Source organism: Sinocyclocheilus rhinocerous, unplaced genomic scaffold (assembly GCF_001515625.1).
Source record: "Sinocyclocheilus rhinocerous isolate Xijiao unplaced genomic scaffold, SAMN03320098_v1.1 scaffold3102, whole genome shotgun sequence".
In the NCBI taxonomy this organism is placed as follows: Eukaryota; Metazoa; Chordata; class Actinopteri; order Cypriniformes; family Cyprinidae; genus Sinocyclocheilus; species Sinocyclocheilus rhinocerous.
In genome coordinates, this window is record NW_015654111.1 from 237,661 (window position 1) to 259,794 (window position 22,134).

Below are 22,134 nucleotides of genomic sequence, written 5' to 3' on the forward strand. Positions count from 1 at the left end.
TTTAGGTAACTAACATGACTTTTTGGCAAAGTCTGATTCCTTGGGGGTGAAGAGTAAAAACCGCTGCTCTCGAATGATGGCTGAACTCGAACAATGGTCAGTTTGAAGCTCTAGCACCACTATAAATGAACAGCTAATAATTATTGTACGTCAAACTAAATTAACAGCTGCAATAACAACGTTGAAGCACTCACAGATTATCATCAAACAGAATTGCAAAACAGGTCAACACCTTCAAGAAGCCACAAAAAACAAACAAAACATACAAACAAAAAAAAACTATAGCATCATGAAATGCAAGAGTAGAATCGGCTTGGCAGAAATTCACAGCACATTTCTGGTTATTCAGAACATCATTAACAGACTTCGAGACAATCCTTAAAAAGATTACCTTACAAAGATGCTTGGCACAAACTGAGTACAAAGATGAATCAAATAAAAATGTGACTTCAAAGATTAAAGTTCCAGAGAGCCCACACTGACAGATGGAAAATTACTTGATTGATTAAATGTTGATACCTTCTGTAGGTCAGGTGTATTAGAGCTGATGCCAGAATGGTAGAATCCACAGCGTTATCAGATCGAAAAATACTTAAAAAAAAAAAAAAAGAAAAGAAAAAAAGCTACAATCGAGGAAGAAAATAACAATAATATTGCCTCTGATGTGCATCACGCATTAACATATTACCCATGAGACAATAGTGATAATGAAGATCATGACTACAAAATAATTAATTATAGTTCAGAAAAAAAAAGAGTTTGAGATTGCCTCAATGTTTTCAGCTTGTGTGAATCCTTTGGTAATGACTATAATTTGAAGTAATCCTTCTGTCTTTCTTTAATGGATCATCTTACAGTATCTCTGTGCAGGTGACCCTAAGGCAACACAGTAACAACTCATATTGTGAATTACAGTTCGGTAATGAACACAGTGATTATGTAGGGTTTCTTACTGCAGTGTGCAGGACATTGTTTGGTAACACTTTACAACAAATTTCAATTCACTAACATAAATTAATGCATTAGGTATTATGAACTAATAGTAAGATACACTTCCTGCATTTATTAATCCAAATTCATTTTAATTTATACATATACTAATTACTTTTAACATTTCAAGTTGTATAATTAATATAGTTAATGTATAATGAATGAAAATGAATTAACAATGAACATCAGTATATTTATAAATTGACATTATCCTAAATGAATAAATACTGTAAAAATGTTGTTCATTGTTACTTCAATGGTACATATTGCATTAACTAATGTTAACCATTTGAAACCTAAAGTGTTACTGATTGTTAGAATTGAGTATTTTTCTGATACTCCTTTTTATTACTAAATGGATATTTCACTCAAAAATAAATAAATAAAATCTGTCAGTATCTACTGACCTTCATGTCGCTCCAAACCTGTATGATTTTTCTTTTTTCAAAAAGCACTACCCAATTTCATTGCACGGAAAAGTACAGCCTTGACATTGGTGGAAAATCTAATGTACAGCATATGAGAGTGAATAAAGGCATAATTTTACTTTTTGAATGAACTATCCTATACAGTATATGCAGTGATTCCCAACCTGCGCGTGTCAAATGTATTGCCATATCATAGGATGGAGCTGTAGATGCAAGTCCAAGTTACAATAAAATCATAAAATCTGTAGATAATACAAATGTGCCTATAAAGATCCAGAGACACTCACTTTCCTTGATTTCCTTTGGGTGGTTTTGATTTTGCTATGCTTGGTGTACACATGAATATCAACTATTGTGCCAACTCAGGCTGAACTGAAGGGTGAGATTCTATGGAACTTATGACTCATTCTATACATGCAATTTTTAACTAATAGATTGATGCTAATAGACTTTAGGCATTTCAAAATAAAATATAATCTATTATATAATATATTAATTTAACCTTTAATTAACCTCTCTGTTCTGTGGAAAAATGTGCAATACAAATCTAGAAATGTTGGCAAACATTTGCAATCTACATACTAATTAATATTCCAAATATTTTAAAATGGATCTACTCTCTTGCCATTATTGTGCTGATTCAGGGTACAGCTTAATACTATCATATAACATGCAGTGATGATGGGTTTAGACATGTTGAATGCATCAAAATAATGAGTGACTATAACTAAAGCTTGAATAAACTCCAAAATAAAACCACCAGCAGTCAGTCAAGACCAGATAATGCTCCTGCCATCATTTCTAGGATTTCTCTGCCTGATGGCTTCTCCTCCACTGGAAGGCACTATAGATGGCTCTGAAAGCTGCGCTTACATGAAAGTCGGTCTGGTTTTGACTGATGGCTAGATGACAGGTTTCCATTCAAGTGAACGATCTACCAGGGTTGTAAGGGACACCAAAAGTCAGAGGGTCACATGCTATGCAAGGCATTTTCTTTTCTCACGCTGTCTTGGCCTAAGGATTTTTCGCACCTTGACTCCTTACAGCTGCTCTCTCACCCATGAAAAGACAAGATTGTGTGAGAGGAACATTGTGAATCTTTTTTTCCCCCTGGTACCTGAAGAACAGAAGGCAAAGATCTCTGCCAGAGAACTGCAACCACTTAAAGAGCTTGTGGCAATATCCTTCTTGACCATATAAAACAGCCTGGTTTTAAGGGTTTTGATGTATCTTCTGTAGCTTTCGGTTCCTGTAGCATTGTCTCATTTTCATCTCCTACTGGAGAAGTCCTTGAATCACCACAGCTCAACTCTGATGACCAGTATCCGCTCTTATTTTTACCGTACCTTGAAAAGTCCTGGTTCAGTCTGTTCTTTGTGTCTGCTGACAGAACCAAAAGTCAAGTTCTTTGCGTAGTGAGGTGTGTGGGACCGCTAAAGATACAAGTAGCCTACCCAGTAGACAATATTGAATAATAGGAAAGAGGTGGGAAAGAAGACACGAGAGTATGCATCGAGTTCCAAAATGTCTATATGCGCACGGCCCTTTCGCCACGCTCCATCTTTGCACTCTTCGTAGCAGCAGAAGAAACTCTGGCAGTCTTTTCCATCCAGGCATTCATAAACACAGGCATCATCAAACTCCTGCCAGTACATGGAGTTGTTGAGTGTGATAACTGTGGGAGGAGGACCCACATCCAGTACGGAGTAGTTCTGTTGGACAAAAACAACATGCTTTTAGAATTTGAAGGGCTCTTGTTTTGCAATACGCATCCAAAAAACTTATTTTGAGTGACTGGAAATCATCAATGGAGTCATACATTTGGATGTGTTTTGCCTATACTGTACACAAAAGGATTGGAAGTTTAGTTGAAGTGTATGCTTGTGCATCTAATCTATGCCGTGAGCAAACAAATCCTTCAGAGTGGGCTGTCAATCAAAACATAAGATCATGATGGCTTCTAAGAGATTTCCACTCACTTGAACTAACAGCGTTCACTCCAGTGGGCAAGTCAAGTGCAGCATCAATCTCTCACGGGCAGGTACGATGACCTTAAAATCTGAGCGTGGTTGTCTAAATCCTTCCACTGAACCCTTTTAGACCACACAACGAAAACTCTCCAACAGTTATTCATCTCATTATTGTAACATAACTAGCAAAGCATGGTAATTACAGCACTGAATGATAATCTATGTGAGATCACCTATAGGGTAATATTTGTTTTGCGTAAAATTGCTATGGTAATTATCCGTGCTTCTCAGCAGAGATAAGATCTAATCAAAATGAGCGATCGGCGAGCGAGTGGGAAAATTTCACCTGCAGAGACTGCCACCGGAGAAACACAATGAATAAAAAGTAAGATGTGCTTGCTCAACCATAATTTAGCATCACATTACACACATAGACAAAGACTAAGAACGTCTGCCTAATGAAATCATATTTCCATACCATACCATCCTGAGAGATCACCTATATCAAACACATGGGAAAAGTGACTTTTGTCTGTTTACACTGTATAGTAATAATACATCACTATATTGTGAGGAAAGTATAAAGTATAACGATAGATTCTATCTGAAAAGGCATTAGCACACTAACTAGATATTTCATGTATTTGAAAGGGGATAGTAATGTTGCCTTACAGTCAGTCACGTTCGACATTACGTCAACATTAGGGGTCTCACTTGGGAGTCCCAATCACCTTTGAGTAATAAAACACAGGCCAATGAACACTGGCGAGTGGAATTTGCATGCCCAACCACTCCCCCGTACACAGGTAAATACTGTAAGAGGGTGGCGTGCATGCACTCATTCATATTTTTGCTTCTGAGCTGAGTGATTCTCCGTGTTTGAGTGATCACTCTCCCATTCATCTCTAAAAGAGTAAAAGAGAAGCAAAAACTCACTTGCTGCTGGTGATTCTGATGGCACATTCAGCAGTGTTTCGCCGGTGTTTGGCACAGGGGAGTGAACGATTCCCCCCTGGGAGCTTCAGCAAATAAAAGAACAGTTTTCCCTGAAAGAGCAACATGGCGTTGAGCGTCTTTTTAAAGAGAGTGAGCTGATGTCAGCTTTTGGTGCTCACACTTACTTGCCATTGGACAGGCAGCCTCCACCCTGCATGTGATGGCCATCCAGCAAATACATCAGGCCAAAGCACTGTATTGCACAAGGGTAGTTCTGAGCTGGGGTTGATGCAGGAACTGCGCATGGTGAACGACTTTGTCTCTGGGTGAATAAGGTCACAGCGCGGACCCTTAGCCAGGCGATGTCCACTTTGGTGGTCCTTGCAGTTAAACCTACTTCCTAATCCGGCCTATTCGGCAACACTGTCATAGCTCTCAGACAGACCGAAAACAGACGGAGGCCGTCAAATACATCTTGCCTTGGCGTGTGACCACTGCCACCAGGCTGCTGAGGGATGGTCCCCAGTCTGTTCGTTGCCGAAAGTGTCCCCCTGTGGTTTCTTCATCTGCTCTGGCATGGCATCGGCTGCAACTTTGGGCCACCCGTAGGAAAGCGGCGCAGCCCGTGCCCCAGGCAGCCGCTAAGCCCTCCAAATGGAGAGCAAAGCAGCCCTGACTTGGGTGACCAGGAGAAAGAGGAGACTGCTCTTTCCTAGGAGGTGGTGAATACACTGCTTCTCCCCCTCTGGAGGAGGGCCGGGGGGAGAGTCTTCTGTTTCATTCTGTTCCATCGATGGCCCAACCGGAGTCCGCGGTTGGCCACCGGAGTCAGTCGAGCTTAAGATCCTGTCTCGTAAGACAGCGCTTCTGACTGCGCTCACCTCCATCAAGAGGGTGTAGGACCTGGAAGCATTTTCAGTCAGCGAAGTGTGCCTTGGATTCAGGCCGGCTGACTCTCACGGTATCCTGAGACCACGGCCTGGATAAACGCCCAAAATTCCCACCACTCCTTTCCAGGACCAGGTGGTGAACTTGCAAGCACTGCCTTTGGAGAAGGCAGATCCAGCCCTTACACTGCTGTGTCCTGTTTGCGCTCTGGTACTTGGTGTACCAAAAACAAGGTGAGCCGTGCCCCCTAGGAGTGAGGGCTTACTCCACTCGGAGTGTTGCCTCCTCCTGGCCCTGCCGTCTCTCTAGCAGACATTTGTAGAGCCGCAGGTTGGGCGACACCTAACACCTTGTGATGTTTTACAGCCTCTGGGTTGAACCGGTTTCTTCTTGTGTGTTGGGTACTAACACGTAAGTGGCAGGAAGACCAGCTCGGAAGATTCATCTCTCCAGCCGTGTTCCTCACCTGACGAACCCTGGATTGGGCATCCTCCAACACCCTTCGACTGCCAGGCTCAGTACTTGTGTTTGCTTGCCCCTTTGGTCAGCCCCTGTACCGATTCCCTTCTGGTAATCCCATGTGTGTATTCTCTTCCATGGTACAGTTTCCCTGTTGGTAAACCGGTGTCTTCCCTTGACAGAATTACTTCTGTCTTGTCTCTGCTTTAGTAGTAGTTCCTCCCCTTTTCAGGCAGGACCTTCCGCAGTGACTTATGTCATATGTAGAACTGCCCTGCCAGTCAGTCCATATGGGTACTCTCCACATGATACCTCCCTTTGGGCAGGATGTGGTCTCCATAGTGTCCTTCTCCGCATAAACTTAGGCACGCTTCCCTAGTGCAATACAACTGGTCACAGCTGAAATTTCTTTACTCTGGGTAAATGAACAGCAGCTGCGACCCACCTCGCTGTGAATACTGTCTTTTCAGTCCCCTTTCAGAACGAAAGACTACTGGGCTCATGATGGGGCACTGGGTAGGTTTTGACTTGGAATGCCAATTGTTACTTGACACGTGAAAGCTTGTCTACATCTGTATCGCCAACCCTCGTAACACAGTTCAGTGTTTGTAGCATTTTCCATAGGGACCCCTAACGTCAGTGGCGATGTAACGTCTGACTGAAAGGTAACATCTTGGTTACGTATGTAACCCTCTTTCCCTGAAGGAGGGAATGGAGACCTTACATCCCTCCTGCCACAACCTTGAACTACACCGCTGAATGGCACCTCTTCAGCACAACCTGAATGAGTGGATGCACGTCGCCCTCTTATATACCCGTGTGTATGGGGGAGTGGCTGGGCATGCAAATTCCACTCGACAATGTTCATTGGCCTGTTATTTACTACTCAGAGGTGATTGGGACTCCCAAGATGTCAGTGTCGACGTAACGTCTCTGTTCCCTCCTTCAGGGAGGGTTATGTACATAACCAAGATGATTTAATGACTTACCTTACACGTCAATACCAGAATACTTGATTCGCATTGGTCAATCATGGCTGTTAGTAAAGTAATATGAGTGTATAGATAAGCTGCATGACTTTTTTTTTTTAAATTCATAATAATAAGATATGTTTCTTGAATACCAAATCATATCATCATATTACAATGAAGGATCATGTGACACTGAAGACTGCAATGGCTGCTGAAAATTCAGCTTTTATGTTTAAAATTAAGTTTTAAAAATATAAAAAAAATAAATCAGTTATTTTACATTGTGCTAATATTTCACAATATTACTGTTTCTACTGCATTTTTGATCAAATAAATGCAGCCTTGGTGTGCAAAAGACAAAAAAATAAAAAAAATATTTTATACCCCTAACTTTTGAAAAGAAGTGCTAAACCGTACTATTTCTACTTCAATGCCTCTTGCATCATTCCACTCTTTCTCTCATTTCAAGCCAAAGCACACTGATGCCAAATCAAAATGACTAGCTCACTGTATTAAAAATTGCATTGGAAGATTTTAGTATTAATTTTAGTATAAATATTGGACATGAAACCTTTGAAAAGTGTTCAGAAGCTCAGGAGTCCCCCATTAGAGCCAGAAAATGAAAACATCCCTTACATATTGTGTGAACATGATGCATAGCTTTCTCCTAACTTTGATTGATGCAGAACATTGTGCTCACCGATCTTTTCGTCTTGTTGCAGGTTGGTCTGCGAGCACCGTAGGAGTAATAATTGAGTGTGGCATACTCCATGAGAGCCGCAAAAACAAACAGGAAACAGACAGTGACGAAAAGGTCCATTGCTGTGACGTACGAGACCCTGGGTAGTGATGTCCGTGCCACTGTGCTCAGCGTTGTCATGGTTAATACCGTTGTTATTCCTGCACAACCAAAAGATATTAGATGGAAAACCTGGTAACAAGGGAAATGCCTGCTAATGAAAAATATGAGCTACGCCATCTAAAGTGTATGCTAACATTGTTAGCATGTGTAAAATGTAATTTGATGTCTCTGCTGAATACAAAACTGTTATTTTTTGGCTCTAATCAAATTATGTGATGCCATTTCGCTGAGCAGACCTGATTAAGTTCCATCTAAGACTACATTGCTCTGGTTGCTATTGGACAGGTGTAATTGAATAGCTCTGCTCTAAAACCTAGGAAGCTGCCCCACTAGGCTGCCTATCTAGTGCCTATCTAGACTTGAAATGCTCTATAAAGGCAGGGTTTTAAAACAGGCAATATGAGAGAAACTGAAGTAATGCAATACTTTAACACCACAATAAATCACCATTATTATTTTTAACAGAAAGAAAAAAACAACAACACTATTATATGCCTTTAATGTTGTTTTTTCTTTCAATCTGACACCTGTCTAGATGCCGAAGTCAGTCTGCTGTATTTGATAGGAACAGGGACACCTGCAAATTAAAAAAATGCCACCCACACAAACACTTAGAATCTCAGAAGCGTGTAGACATTCTTAGCTCTACTCTTGCATGGACATTTAGAGTTGCCTCAGAGAACCAGTGACTGTGCTCCTGTTTTGCAAGGGTTTCTATGGCAACAAGCAAGCTTCATCTATTTCAGACAGAAATTTCGCACTCCATTCCTTTTTCCTGTGCCGTTGCTGGCCACAGTGATTACCTTCACCTGTTAGACTGACTTCCTCTGATACAGTAGCTCTTAGTTAAATGACTGCCTGCCTGAGTCAGAAAAGCCTGTGAATGAAATATGCATTTCAAAATGGCACTCTTTCCTGAACTGCTTGGCTCCATTTTAGCCTCATTAGTTCTCTCGTCTGTTTTTGCAATGGATAAGAATGACATAACAACTCTCTGAATGTTGAAATGACTATAATGCTGTATTTCCTGTACTTCTCAATGATGGTACCCAGGGTGGGTGGGAAGAGCAGAATGATTGTAGACTGCCTATTTGGTGTATTTAGTACGTCTCTGCTCTTCCCCTACTAAATTTCCCTGTTTTTCGATCTTTTCCAACTTAATTTTGCATATCATTTTATTATTATCATCAATAGAACACTTAAAACTGTTTAAAAGTTTGGGGTCGGTAAGAAGGGCGAATGAAGATTCTTATGATCAATACGGCTGAATTTATTTGATTAAAAAATATAGCAAAACAGTAATATTGTGAAGTATTATTACAATAAAATAACTTTTCTATTTTAATAAATTTTAAAATGTAATATATTCCTTTGATGGAAGTTTTCTTCTTCATCTTGTGAGTAAAAATTTTCAACAGCCATTCTTCAGTGTCACTTCATCCTTCAACACCATTTATTGGAAAAAGGAATCTGTTGTAACATTATAAATGTCTTTACTGCCAGTTCTGGTTAGTTGAATTCATCTTTGCTGATTAAATGCATTAAATATCTTAATGACCCCAATCTTTTGAAAAGTAGTGAATTTTTATTATGTTTTTTTTATTTTATATATCTAATTCTATTTATTTATTTTAAGAATTTAGAATTTTAATAACTGTGTGGATGATACTGATGTTAAAAAACAATTCTACGTGGACTGACCTATAAAATTACATTAATTTCTATAACTAAATATAGTCATGTAGATTTAGTCATATTAAATAATACATGCTACATACAAAGTAAACAGACACCCAATTTTAATTAATAGGTCTCACTATTTTAGTTAAATCCACTAGCAAGTATATACTGTACAGGATTAAGCAAATAGACTTTTTTTTTTTTGAATGGGCATGCTAATGCCCCTAAGCATAAAGCGGAGAATGCAGAAGAAACTGACTGCAAAGATGAAGTTGTTATAGCAGAAACGGGAGGTCTGAATCCCTATTATTACCTATCGCACATACGAGTGACTGTTTCGGTGCCCACATACTTTTTGGCCATATATTTAACATTTCTTCAAAGACTGACTGACCACCCTATACTTGACACCTCGCTATTTTTCTGGGTTCATCCTTTTCTAACCTGACATTTCCACGGCAGTAAGCCCAAGCCCCCTCTCTCTCTCTCCCACATTTTATCTTGGCTGCCTTTCTCTCTGGACTTCATCGATCAACTACGCCTGTAAAGCAAATCTCTACTTTTTCTCCTACTCCCTTTTTTTCCATTGAAGGTGTAATGACTTCTTTTGTCAGACAGATTAATTGCATTCATCCTTCTTTTTCTTCTCAGAGTATGTTGCAGTTTATTTCTTTTCTTCCAAACATAGATTGGGTAGGGCTGTGGCCTTTTCTTCCAGTTTTCTTAGCATTTAGCTATAGGATCAGTGTAAATAACCAATTTATGTCTATCTAGGATCCTGTTTTTTTGACCGCCACTGATCCTGCTTGTTAGCTTAGACTCAGTGGGAACACCATCTCAGGCCACACTGATCTGTGGTGTGTTCAGAGGTAATCAAACAAGACAGACTAAGAGTGCCAAGCTAATCAAGCTACAAGAGACAGATTAAAAGCTTTTCTAAATTATGTTGCATGATACGTGCAACATCTCTCACTGAACAACATGAGGATAAATTTAAAAAAATAAATAACGTTTATAAAGCCACTAAAATAAAATAAAAACTACAGGTATAACTGAAGTTAGTTGACAAATAATAATTAAAAAAAAAGACTGAAAATGAAAAAAGACAGATTACCTTGACAAAAGTGACATTTACCAGGACAGGACATGGACTTAATCAAAGCAGGAAACTATAAAGAAATGATTAAAGCCAACAAAAAAGCAGATGAAGTGCTTTCATGAAACATGAAATAATGTGAACAAATACACACACTAAAAAGCAAACAGAGTTTTTTCTTTTATAAAAAAGCATATATAATAAAATATAAAGACAAATACTTTACTGTAACTGTCATTCATTCTCATAATTTGTGAACTTGGTTAATGAATACAACAAAACATTTATTCAATGAATAGTTCACCCAAAAATGAAAATTTGCTCACCCTCAGGCCATACAAGATGCAGATGTGTTTGTTCCTTCTTCAGATTTGGAGAAATTTAGTATTACATCACTTTCTCACCAATGAGAGTTTAAACAGCTGATAAAAGCATCACTTCCTCATTTCCGGTTGCCCTCTCACATCAAACTCCTCTGATATATTTGTTTAGAACTTTTCTGGATTTTTTTCGCTTGTAAATCATGCTTGGTCTGGAGCTTGATCTCCTGATTCAGACAAGACAAGTTTTTCACTGGAGAAAGCAATATCATGGACAGGGGCGTACATTTCGTCTTACTGTTGGGCGGGACAATAAACATAACATTTCTCAAGAGCAATTTTTGAAGGGGACACAAATAATCCAGCTAAAATTATACTTGTAAGGATATGTATACACAGAGGAAAGCCTTACTACTATTAGTGCAGCAGGGAGACCGTGAAGCTTTAGACAACTTAGAGGAAAGCCTTACTACTATTAGTGCAGCAGGGAGACCGTGCCAAATTAGACAACTTAAAGCTGTTGTGGTCGCGCCGTGACAGCGCTCGTGTATGATGAACAATTTTCATTTTTGAGTGAACCTCCCTTTAAGAACTTTATTATTTGTCAATAATAAACACCTAATTTATATAAGACACTGATATTTATCTTTAATCAGGCTCTTATTGAATTGACATTTTACTTCAATTAAAATTCATTAGAACTAAACATCTAAAAAGAACAAAAAGAACAAAAGGACTTAGTTTAGCTGACTAGTAGGATGGTGGTCACAAGAAGTAAAACCATGATCCTCATTACCATGGTTATATGGTTTTTAAAATAAATAATAAGTAATAATAAACTATAAAATTTGTAGTTAAAAAACTAAACATGAAGAAACTACAAAACACCTTCTATAAAATTAAAATATTCCCCAATATGTAATAACAGTAACATTTATAATAAATTGTTTTATTTGTATTATTGTAAATTGTAAACATTGTTAATAACTTCAAGTTAAATTACTATGGTGCTGAATTGACAAGCCTAATGCCGTTTTCCTGTATACCTCATTGTCGTGGCTGTTTTCAGCCAGCATCACCACAGAACCTTTAATATTCTCACATCACACGACTGTATAACAATTCTGTGTCACATCTGAATGGATCAAGCGACTTGCGCTGTTTATCACTTATAAATCGTGGCAGAAGCACGTCACTGTGCGAGAGACTGATCCCGCTCTGCTTTGATGCGCAGCTGGTGGATGCATCGGGTGGTGCTACTTTGCAGTTTCGCATGCGCTGTAATTTAAAAACAGCGCCTAATATCGGGGAGGTCTTGCTCGTTTCGGTGATCGGCCCACTACTCGAATAGAATGTCCCGGTGTTCTCGATGGCCAGTAGGCGATCGCGGGCCCCCCAGACCTCTGGGCCCTATGCACTCTGTCAACCTTTTGGCGATGGTCTTAAGTAAAAAAAAACATTTTAAAAAAATGTTTTGATGGACTTATTACAAACACAGCTTTTTGCTTCAAAAGATGGTAACTGATAATTGAGTTGTCTGGATTATTTGTGGATTATTGTGATATTTTATCAGCTGTTTGGACTCCCATTCAGAGCAGATGATCCACTGATGATCGAGTGATGTAATGCTAAATTTCTCCAAATCTGTTTCCAATGAAGAAAAAAAGCTCATCTAAATCCTAGATGACCTGAGGGTGAGTACATTTGAATTTTTTTGGGTGAACTATTCTTTTAACCATCACAATTTTCATCACAAACAGTCTTTAATACTGCCTTTTTAAGGGAAAAAAACCCCATCAAGTTGCACATGAATGAATCACTCAAGGATCAGGTGTCTGTATTTACTGCATGTACCTAGTGCTGTTCTGGCTGGAGTTGCATCTTTTTTGATCCAAAAGGAGACCCAAGAGAGGACCACAGTAAGTATGCAGGGGATGTAGGTCTGAATTGTGAAGTACCCCATTCTTCTGCTTAGGTCAAAATATACACTCAACACCACATAGTCACCTGGATAGAGAGAGAGAGAAAAAAAGATGGTGCAGATGAAACATACAAAAACAACAAACAAAACAATGTCTCAGATAATGGGTTTAAATGACTAAACTTTAAGTATACATGTATTAACAAGCTAAGTATAGTAATTCTGAAATGTGAAGGTCATATTGCCTTTATATTTTCTTTGAAAAGCCCTCCTGTCGGTTTTCATTTTTATATTTTTTTGTAAGAGGCTGGCCATAACCTTGAATATATCCTGGCAGGCTGACGCATAGAGTTGATCAGGTTGTTGATTGTGGCCTGTGGAATGTTGGTCCACTCCTCTTCAATGGCTGTGCGAAGTTGCTGGATATTGGCAGGGACTGGAAAACGCTGTCGTATACGCCGATCCAGAGCATCCCAAACATGCTCAATGGGTGACATGTCCGGTGAGTATGCTGGCCATGCAAGAACTGGGATATTTTCAGCTTCCAGGAATTGTGTACAGATCCTAGCAACATGGGGCCGTGCATTATCATGCGTCATGAGGTGATGGTCGTGGATGAATGACACAACAATGGGCCTCAGGATCTCGTCACGGTATCTCCGTGCATTCAAAATGCCATCAATAAAATGCACCCGTATACGTTGTCCATAACATACGCCTGCCCATACCATAACCCCACCGCCACCATGGGCCACTCGATCCACAACGTTGACATCAGCAAACCACTCACCCACACGACGCCATACACGCTGTCTGCCATCTGCCCTGTACAGTGAAAACCAGGATTCATCCGTGAAGAGAACACCTCTCCAAAGTGCCAGACTGGGGGCAAAAACAAAAGTGTTGCGCTTATAATTTTGTTCAGTATAGTTAGCCTTGTACTTGCACATCTGATGTTTTGAAATGTTTGAAACCATCTGGCTTCTTTCATGTTGCATTGATAGTGAACTTTGTCTTTCAGCCATCATTACTGTTTTGTCTGGAGACCTAAACAAAACCTTCACTTTTCATTGTAGCCTACAGAAGTTTTTTTTCCCTTTTCCTTCATACAGTGATAAACAGGTCTCTATCCATGTTCACAGGCTGAGAATAAATAGTGTGTGAAATGATTGAACGAATAAAAACATTAAACTCTACTATGTCTTTTGATCTTTTCCCACATATTGCAAATAATTTTTTCCATGCTGTGCTGCAGTTCTCAAATATAGACCTCTTGTATTGCTAATTTGAAAATTGATAGCCATGTTACAACATGCCCAAATCAGCTATTCTAGGTTGTAGTTCATGCCTTCATGGGAACACTTCTGTATCTAACATTAATTTGTTGATATCATCTGTATCTTAAAAAGTGTATTTAGATTTGATGCACTGTTTATTTTTCTGACATGTCACAGTCCTTTGAACGTATCTCTCTCTAAAAATATGAAACATTATATAACTTTGATTCAATACAACTTCAATATAAAATTGATTTGCACCAAAAAATGCCATTCTCTACCATCCTAGTATAACAGATTTGGTATTTGAATATGAGGATATACAATTTCTAGTGGAGTCCATTGACCATGTTCATGCTAAGTGTTACTAAGCCCTGAGAAAATGTCATCCAATAGTGCATGTACAGTAGTGCTTTAACTGAAGTGACATTTCAACTGCTTACAATCCCCTGACCCAGAGTTTTCAATCTTAATGGCAGTCCATTAAGATACTGCAGGGAGTAACACATTAGAAAAACTGTATATAAATTTCGATAAATATACTGTCAAGAGAAACAAGCTCATCTATCATCTTCAGCTGATCTGGTTGCTTTTATTGAGATGGTGCAGTGAATCCAGGACATTAAAAAGGATGTAAAAGGTAGTTGCTTGAGAAAATAGGTCAATGCTAGTTTAGCATAATTTAATATTTTTTATTAAAGGGAGATATTATTCTGAGCATTTTTATTCATATTAGGTTGGATGAAAGTGGCTGGGTTAGAAAAGTTTTGCCTCAAAACATCTAGAACCAAAACTTACGTTATGATATTTACATAAACGTTCAAAAGTCAGTAAGACAGGAATGCTTTGTGAGAACCAAATCAGCATGTTAAAATGATTTCTAAAGGATCATGTGACACTGAAGACGGCTGAGAATTCAACTTTGCCATCACAAGAATAAATAAAACTTTCAAATAAATAAAAATAGAAAACAGTTATTTTAAATTGTAATAATATTTCACAGTATTACTGATTTTACTCTATTTTTGATCAAATAAATTCAGCCATGTTGAGCACAAGAGACTTTTTCAAAGCATAAATAATACAAAAAAAACAAACAAAAAAAAAAAATTGCTGACACCACACTTTTGAACCTTCTAACGATTCTATTTATCAATAGCCAATAAATGATCATACATTATTTACTATCGAACTCTTATTAGATCCAATAAATAGAGCAAAAAAAAAAAAATTTACCTGCTGTTGTCTTAATTATGTCTGTGGTGTTTCTCAGGCCCATGAAGTCGAACTGGTAAAGTCTCCATGACTTCTGATCAGCCGCCTGCACCGAATTCTTTCTCCACTTGTAAATCATTTCATCTCGTGGGTATCCATCTGTAATTACACAGAGCATAAGCCAGTGACCCCTAGCGCCCCCTTCACTTATGATGGATGCCTGAGTGCAGCCCAGTATCAGGCATCGAACTGCAGCATTTGTCTCTAGCCCAGAGCATGCTAATAAAACGCACATCACACAAGGCACAAGGAAGACAAAGGCAGAGAGAGAGAACAAGTAAATGAGAAGTTTGGTTCGATTATACACAGCATCCATCTTGATGCTGACACCCAACCTTCTCTCATGTACAACCAAGAGATTTGAAATAGTGGTCTCTTGAGCCTTTGGAACTTTAATCCTAGAAATGATCGCTGATGCTGCTCTTGCATTGATTATCCATGTCTCATAAGTACTGCTAAGTGGATGATATTTCACACTCTTTTTAAAATTCTGCCTTAAAGGGATAGTTCACCCAGAAATTAAAAGTTTGTCATCGTTTACTCACCCTCGTGTCAGTGCAAAACAGTATGACGTTCTTTCACAAAAAGAGAATTTTTGAAGACTGATTTCAATGGGATAAAACAAAAAGATACATGAGTCTTCTGAACCCAGACAATATTTTTCTGAAAGAAACAGACAGAAATTTAAATCATTATTCACTGAATAGCATGATAAGCGCCTCTTTTTGGCAATTTAATGAGAAGAGAAATGATGCCGGATTCATGAACGAATTGTTCTATTGAGTCAGATCACCAAAAACAATAACTACAAAGATAACTATACACACACTGTAGTTGTCATCTGCCACTTTAAATGCTCAAGCCCTTTGTTTGTTAATGAATCAGTACCATGTTTATTGTAATTGCATGGCAAAGAGTGACTGAAACAATCCTTGTTGAATATCCTGAAGATATTCATGCAGGTTTGGAAAGACATGAAGGTGATTAAATAATGACATAAGTTTAATTTTGGGTGAACTGTCCCTTTAAGCAGCAAGAGTGCTGGTGTTGAAGTCATTTATGTTGTACAACGTCCAAGGATGTTTTAAATATTTTCTGTTATTTCTTAACAGAAGTCTATTCTTTGACAAGTGAGTGGATGCACTTCATCCAGACACTGTGATTAATAAAACGACACAATTAGATTTCCACACAAATACATATACTGTAAATTCTGTTGAACACACAACGACCTGTGCTGTTAAATAGTAATAAAGTCTAATAGCCATATGAGGTAACTGTCATACCCTTAACAGATTAAGCACACTAAATGTGGAAAAAGATAAAAGATGTTTCTTGATTAATTGAATTTCATTAAAATTCTCCTTGGTCTATGCAGAGGGCATTCAAATAGCAATAAAGATGTTCTTGACCACAAACCGTTGACATTTTACACCAGCAAATAATAGAATCAGACCCATTTTTTAACATATTTTGAGCTTTTTTTCATCTGTTTGATATTGCTTAAACATATAATGGGTCTTAAAGAGATAGTTTACCCTGACGTTACTGTGGTCCAAACAACATTTGACCCTATGTATTTTCATTGTATGGACAAAACAAGAATTTATTATGTTTATTTGTAAAATAACTTTTTTATTTTTTTTGGCTGAACTATCCTTTCTGGATGTATGTGCAGAGATAATTTATTCAATTCTGAATTGAATATGTAATGACTCAATGCTGCAATAACACAAAACAATCATTCGTGTGTGTATTTTATATCTAAACTGTGCTATACTATGACTGTGTATTCTGGGGACACAATAATGTTAATTAACCCCTTAACTGTCACCCCCCTTTGAACATAGACGTGAAAAAGCACTATTCAAACTTACATTGTTATAATTTATGAACGCTTTTGAATACAGACCGAAGGTTGATCTCTTTCTAAAGAAGACAATCAGCAGATTATTGCAAAAGTGAAATCATTAAAAAAAATGTACGTATAAAAAGTTATAGAAGTTTATATTTACTGTAAAGAATATATTTACTGTAAAGAAATATTTTTATTTTATTTTATATAAAATAAATATTTTACAAAATAGTTTTTAATCCAAACTTGCTATAAAATTAAAGCCATATGTCTAAATAAGCTGTGTTCCAAATTTGAAGTTGATATTAAAAAAATGAGGTTCCTATGTAATTTTGTTTAGGCGTTATACCAAAAACAGCCACCGGGTGACACCCAAACTCCATTGAATTTTTTTCGATGCATTTTTCTGTCACAAATGTTTGTGAAATTTCTCTCTCAATATTACTATTCTATCACAAAATAACCACCAAATATGGAATCTTGAGACTCAGACCTTTCCAAAGATATGTATTTTGTCATGATTATAAAAAAGTTTTGATTCTAAAAGACCGTAATACATTTTGTAATATGACTCCTCCCACTAAGGGGGAGGAGACCGCTAAAATATTTAAAGTACCATTTCCATGGTAATGCAATGTCCGATTTCAAAATGCGATAGGGAAAAAGGAAACAAAAAATAATTTTTGTGACAAAGGTCTGAACTCCTGTTATGATGTATATGTTTTGAGGTGCACTCTTGTCATAAATTTATCTTTTACTGTTCCTACATAATTTTTTAACAACAAACAGTGGTAAAATATCTATTTAGGAGTCTTAGATCTTTCCAGCGATATATAGTTTGTCATGATTAGATTAGGATTTAATTATAATATATTGAAGTAAACTTAGGTGTCCTGTTGGCAGGATGGTGATGCCACAGCCGATGTGTCACCTGTTTGACATCCATGAAATTCACATGCCAATTAATTGGCACTAGCAAGAACAGTAACCAGTAGAGATGTGTAGGGTTAAAGAAAATGACGGAAAAAAACAAAACACTTTATTAATTGGCACAGAAATAAGCTGAAAATTCCTTGTCCTCACCCTGGGTAAATCCCATTGTGCCATCCCTGTGAACTGTGAGAAATAATTAGTAGTGTATTGTATAGAGTTTACAACTTCTTGGCTCAAGCAGCCATAAAGAGGTTGCAAAGGATCAGCAAAATAGTTTCAATTAAAATTCTGTGTACACGATAGTAAAATAGATGCAGCCTCCACAGATGTATTTTAGGGGTACCAGGGGACCAGAGCTGAAATTGTATAACCATTGATCGAGTGTCTTAATTTATCAAATAGAATGCATTTTTTTAATCTTTTTTTTTTGTATTATTGTTTGGTAGAATAGCAAACAATAGTTATAACTAAACTAAAATCTGGAAAAAAAAACTTTTTGTGGTATATAGGTCCAAATGAATACTTATCAATTGCCAAATTCAAAATAAAAATAGGCTTTGGCAAGTAAATCATTTTAATTAATAGTAATTTGGATAGACTTCATTAGAAACTAACTGGTAAAATAAAAGCACGGTTTAAATTGCAAGAATAATAGTCTGACCCTGATGTAAATTATGTGAGTGAACCAAATTAAAGACTATATATAAAAAACAGTCAATGGACTCTCTCTCTCTCTCTCTCTATATATATAATACCAATATATAAAAGGACTCTGTCAAACTGTAAATGTCTTGCCAGTGAAACCAATTGCCTCTCAACCATATTGCTGAATTTATAATCCTCACACATTATAAAAATCACCAGCTGTGTCCAGCTTGATGCCACACTTACGCTCTCCTTACATCATATTCAGTTCATTAGGTGGAAGTGGAGATCTCTTCATGTTTCTTTTGATAATTATCCATGGGCAGTGTCAAAGATACACTTCTGCTCCATTTCATCACAACAGTTGCCCTGCCACCCCCTGTCTCTGCCTCTTCCATTTGCAATGTCCTTGGTTCATTATTGTATAACCCTTAGGTCATGATGGGCTAAAAGGTACAAGCAAATTCCACTTAATCAGAGGAAAAAATAGCCATCGCCATGGGAACCAGAACACCATCCACTGGCTTCAGTGGGTAAAGAAAGGGGCACTGATGAATCACAGCATGCAAGAGCTTCCCGTGATGGTGGGAAGATCGGCGGCGGGAGGAAGACTATGTGATTTAAAGCTAATAGGGTGTGTGGAGAATGCCTTGGTAGCACAACAAATAACTATGTAATTTCATCATTCATCAACAAAGGAGGTTACTATTGATTTGTGGAGGAATAAATGCGAGCCATACATTTCAGTTTATATATCCTGCCTCTGTCCACCACGTTAGCTGTGAATGCCATGCTTAGGTGGGCAAAAAATATTTATGGCTTATCTTATGACCCACAGAAATACAATCAAATAAGAAAAGAATAAACAGATTGATCTTAGTTTAAAATTCAATGAATTTACACACAAAAGAAAGCCTGACTTCCACCTTACAGCCTTCTACGGCAGAACTTTGTATTTAGCAACTGACCATTACTAAAAAAAAAAGAAAAAGAAAAAAAAATCTAAATTCTTGGAAAAAAAGGATAGGCCTTATAGACCTTGTGAGCCCTGTCCACACATTATCAGGTTTTTATCGGTGCAGGACAAGAGCACAATACTAATACCCTCATTGCAGAGCTGGCTGGTTTGCTTTCATGCATTCATGAGACTGGCTATAACCAGACACGATACGGACCCTGAATGGACACTGTTAGTGCTAAACTACTTCTTCCCAAAATAATGGATAGTTTCAGAAACAATTAAAATAGATATATTCATATTGAAAGCATTAAGATTTCGTAATGTTTTTAAAAGAAGTCTCTTATTCTCACCAAGGCTGCATTTATTTGATCAATAATGCAGGAAAAACAGAAAAATTGTGAAATATTATTACAAATTAAAAGAACTGTTTTCTATTGTAAAATATTTTAAAGGGGTCATATGATGCTGCTAAAAAGAACATTATTTTGTGTATTTGGTGTAATGAAATGTGTTTATGCGGTTTAAAGTAAAAAAACACATTATTTTCCACATACTGTACATTATTGTTTCTCCTCTATGCCCCATTTACTCCTGTGATGGCAAAGTTGGATTTTCAGCAGTCATTACACCAGTCTTCAGTGTCACATGATCTCTCAGAAATCATTCTAATATGCTGATTTGGTGCTCAGGAAACATTTTTTATTATTTTTTTTAATCAATGATAAAAACAGCTGTGCTGCTTATTTGTAGAAATCATGAATATTTGATGAATTGAAAGTTCAAAAGAACAGCTTTTATTTGAAATAGAAATATTTTGTAAAATTACAAGTCATATAATAATTATAATTATAAAAATGATAATACTGTCACATTTGATAATTTAATGTGTCTTTGCTGAAAAGTGTTGATTTCTCTGAAAAAAAGTAATAATAAAAATTAAAAAAATTAATCAATCTTACCCCAAACTTTCGGATGTTAGTGTATCACAGTTTCCACAAAAATATAAAGCAACAATATTAAACTCTTTTCAACACTGACAATAATAAGAAATGTTTCCTGAGCACCAAATCAGCATATTAGAATGATTTATGAAGGATCATGTGACTCTGGAGACTGAAGGAATGGCTGCTGAAAATTTGCCATCACAGGAATAAATTACATTTAATTTTTAAATATATTAAAACAGACAACATATTTTATAAATATTGTTAATATTTCACAATATTATTGTTTTTACATCGGTAAAGTAAAAACATCTTTTTGATTTTGGGGTTATGATGACAGTAATGATATGGTAATATGCCATACATATATAAAAAGAGAATAATCTCATAAAACAGACTTATATGACTTACACCCTTATTGTGTTGATATTTGACATATTAATAATTTTCAACTAAACATTTTGCCTTTATGAAAAGCAGCTCCAAATACAATTTGGGGGAAAAAACAGGATGAGCTCTATCTTTTATTATTTGATGAGCAAGTGGGGGGAAGAAGAGAAATTTAGCAATGAAAATAAGCTTGAGTGACACCATTGATACAGAGATGTGGGGAATCATCTAGCAGAGTGGAGCTTTATATTTCACAGACAAAAGCAGAGCGAGTAAATTCTTTAGTCACACATTTTTAAAGGAGATTGCAAAATCATCCCCTCCTCACTCAATAATCAGGACAGCTAGCACACAACATGAGCATGAATATGCACAGACACAAAGTCACATCCAGACCAGCTGAGGCATGGGCAAAACAATGGCTTTAGTTAGAGCTGGTGTGACGGATTTGGCCTTAAGTACTAAAGAAGAAACTGAATATGATGGTAAATGAGGATGAATGACTAGGGAATGTTTTAGATCTGCTAAAAATTGGGTGTCTCAGATGGGTTTCAGTGTAGCTGTAGGCCATGCGGAGGACACAAAAAGAGTAGAGTTATAAAAATATGCACAGGCAAGAAAAAAACAGTAAAAAGTAAACATTCAAAAAGGGAAAGATTGAAAGCATTGAGGCAATAGACAACTGATTACAATCCACCCAGACAGTCAGTTCAAACCTCTACAAAAACCAAAGGCCATTATGCTGAACTAAGCTGATGCAAATGAATCAGAAAAACACCCTGCCTGCAAAAGAGGTAATCTTTATATCAGCTTGGCTGCAGGAACTAGTGCAAATATGTGACCCTGGACCACAAAACCAGTCTTAAGTCGCTGGGGTATATTTGTAGCAGTAGTCAAAAATACATTGTACGGGTCAAAATTATTGATTTTTATGCCAAAAATCATTAGGATATTAAGTAATGATCATGTTCCATGAAGATAGTTTGTAAATTTCCTACTGTAAATATATAAAAACTAAATTTTTGGTTAGTAATATGCATTGCTAAGAACTTCATTTGGACAACTTTAAAGGCGATTTTCTCAATATTTAGATTGTTTTGCACCCTCAGATTCCAGATTTTCAAATAGTTGTATCTCAGCCAAATATTGTCCTATCCTAACAAACCATACATCAATGGAAAGCTCATTTATCCAGGGTCACATTTTTATAAATACATGATAATCGGTATATTTGCCATCTTACAGAGAACGGCGTAGATCTATCTATCTATCTAGTTGACTGTGATGGATTTGAGTATTTTTTTTTTTTTTTTACATTTTCAAAAACCTCAAA

General features: G+C 37.1%; 1 pseudogene; it reads right to left on the bottom strand.

The window, feature by feature from the left end:
* Window positions 1-2,642: 2,642 nt before the first annotated feature.
* Window positions 2,643-22,134, bottom strand: part of LOC107716967 (gamma-aminobutyric acid receptor subunit gamma-3-like) — a 118,450-nt pseudogene continuing 98,958 nt past the window's right edge.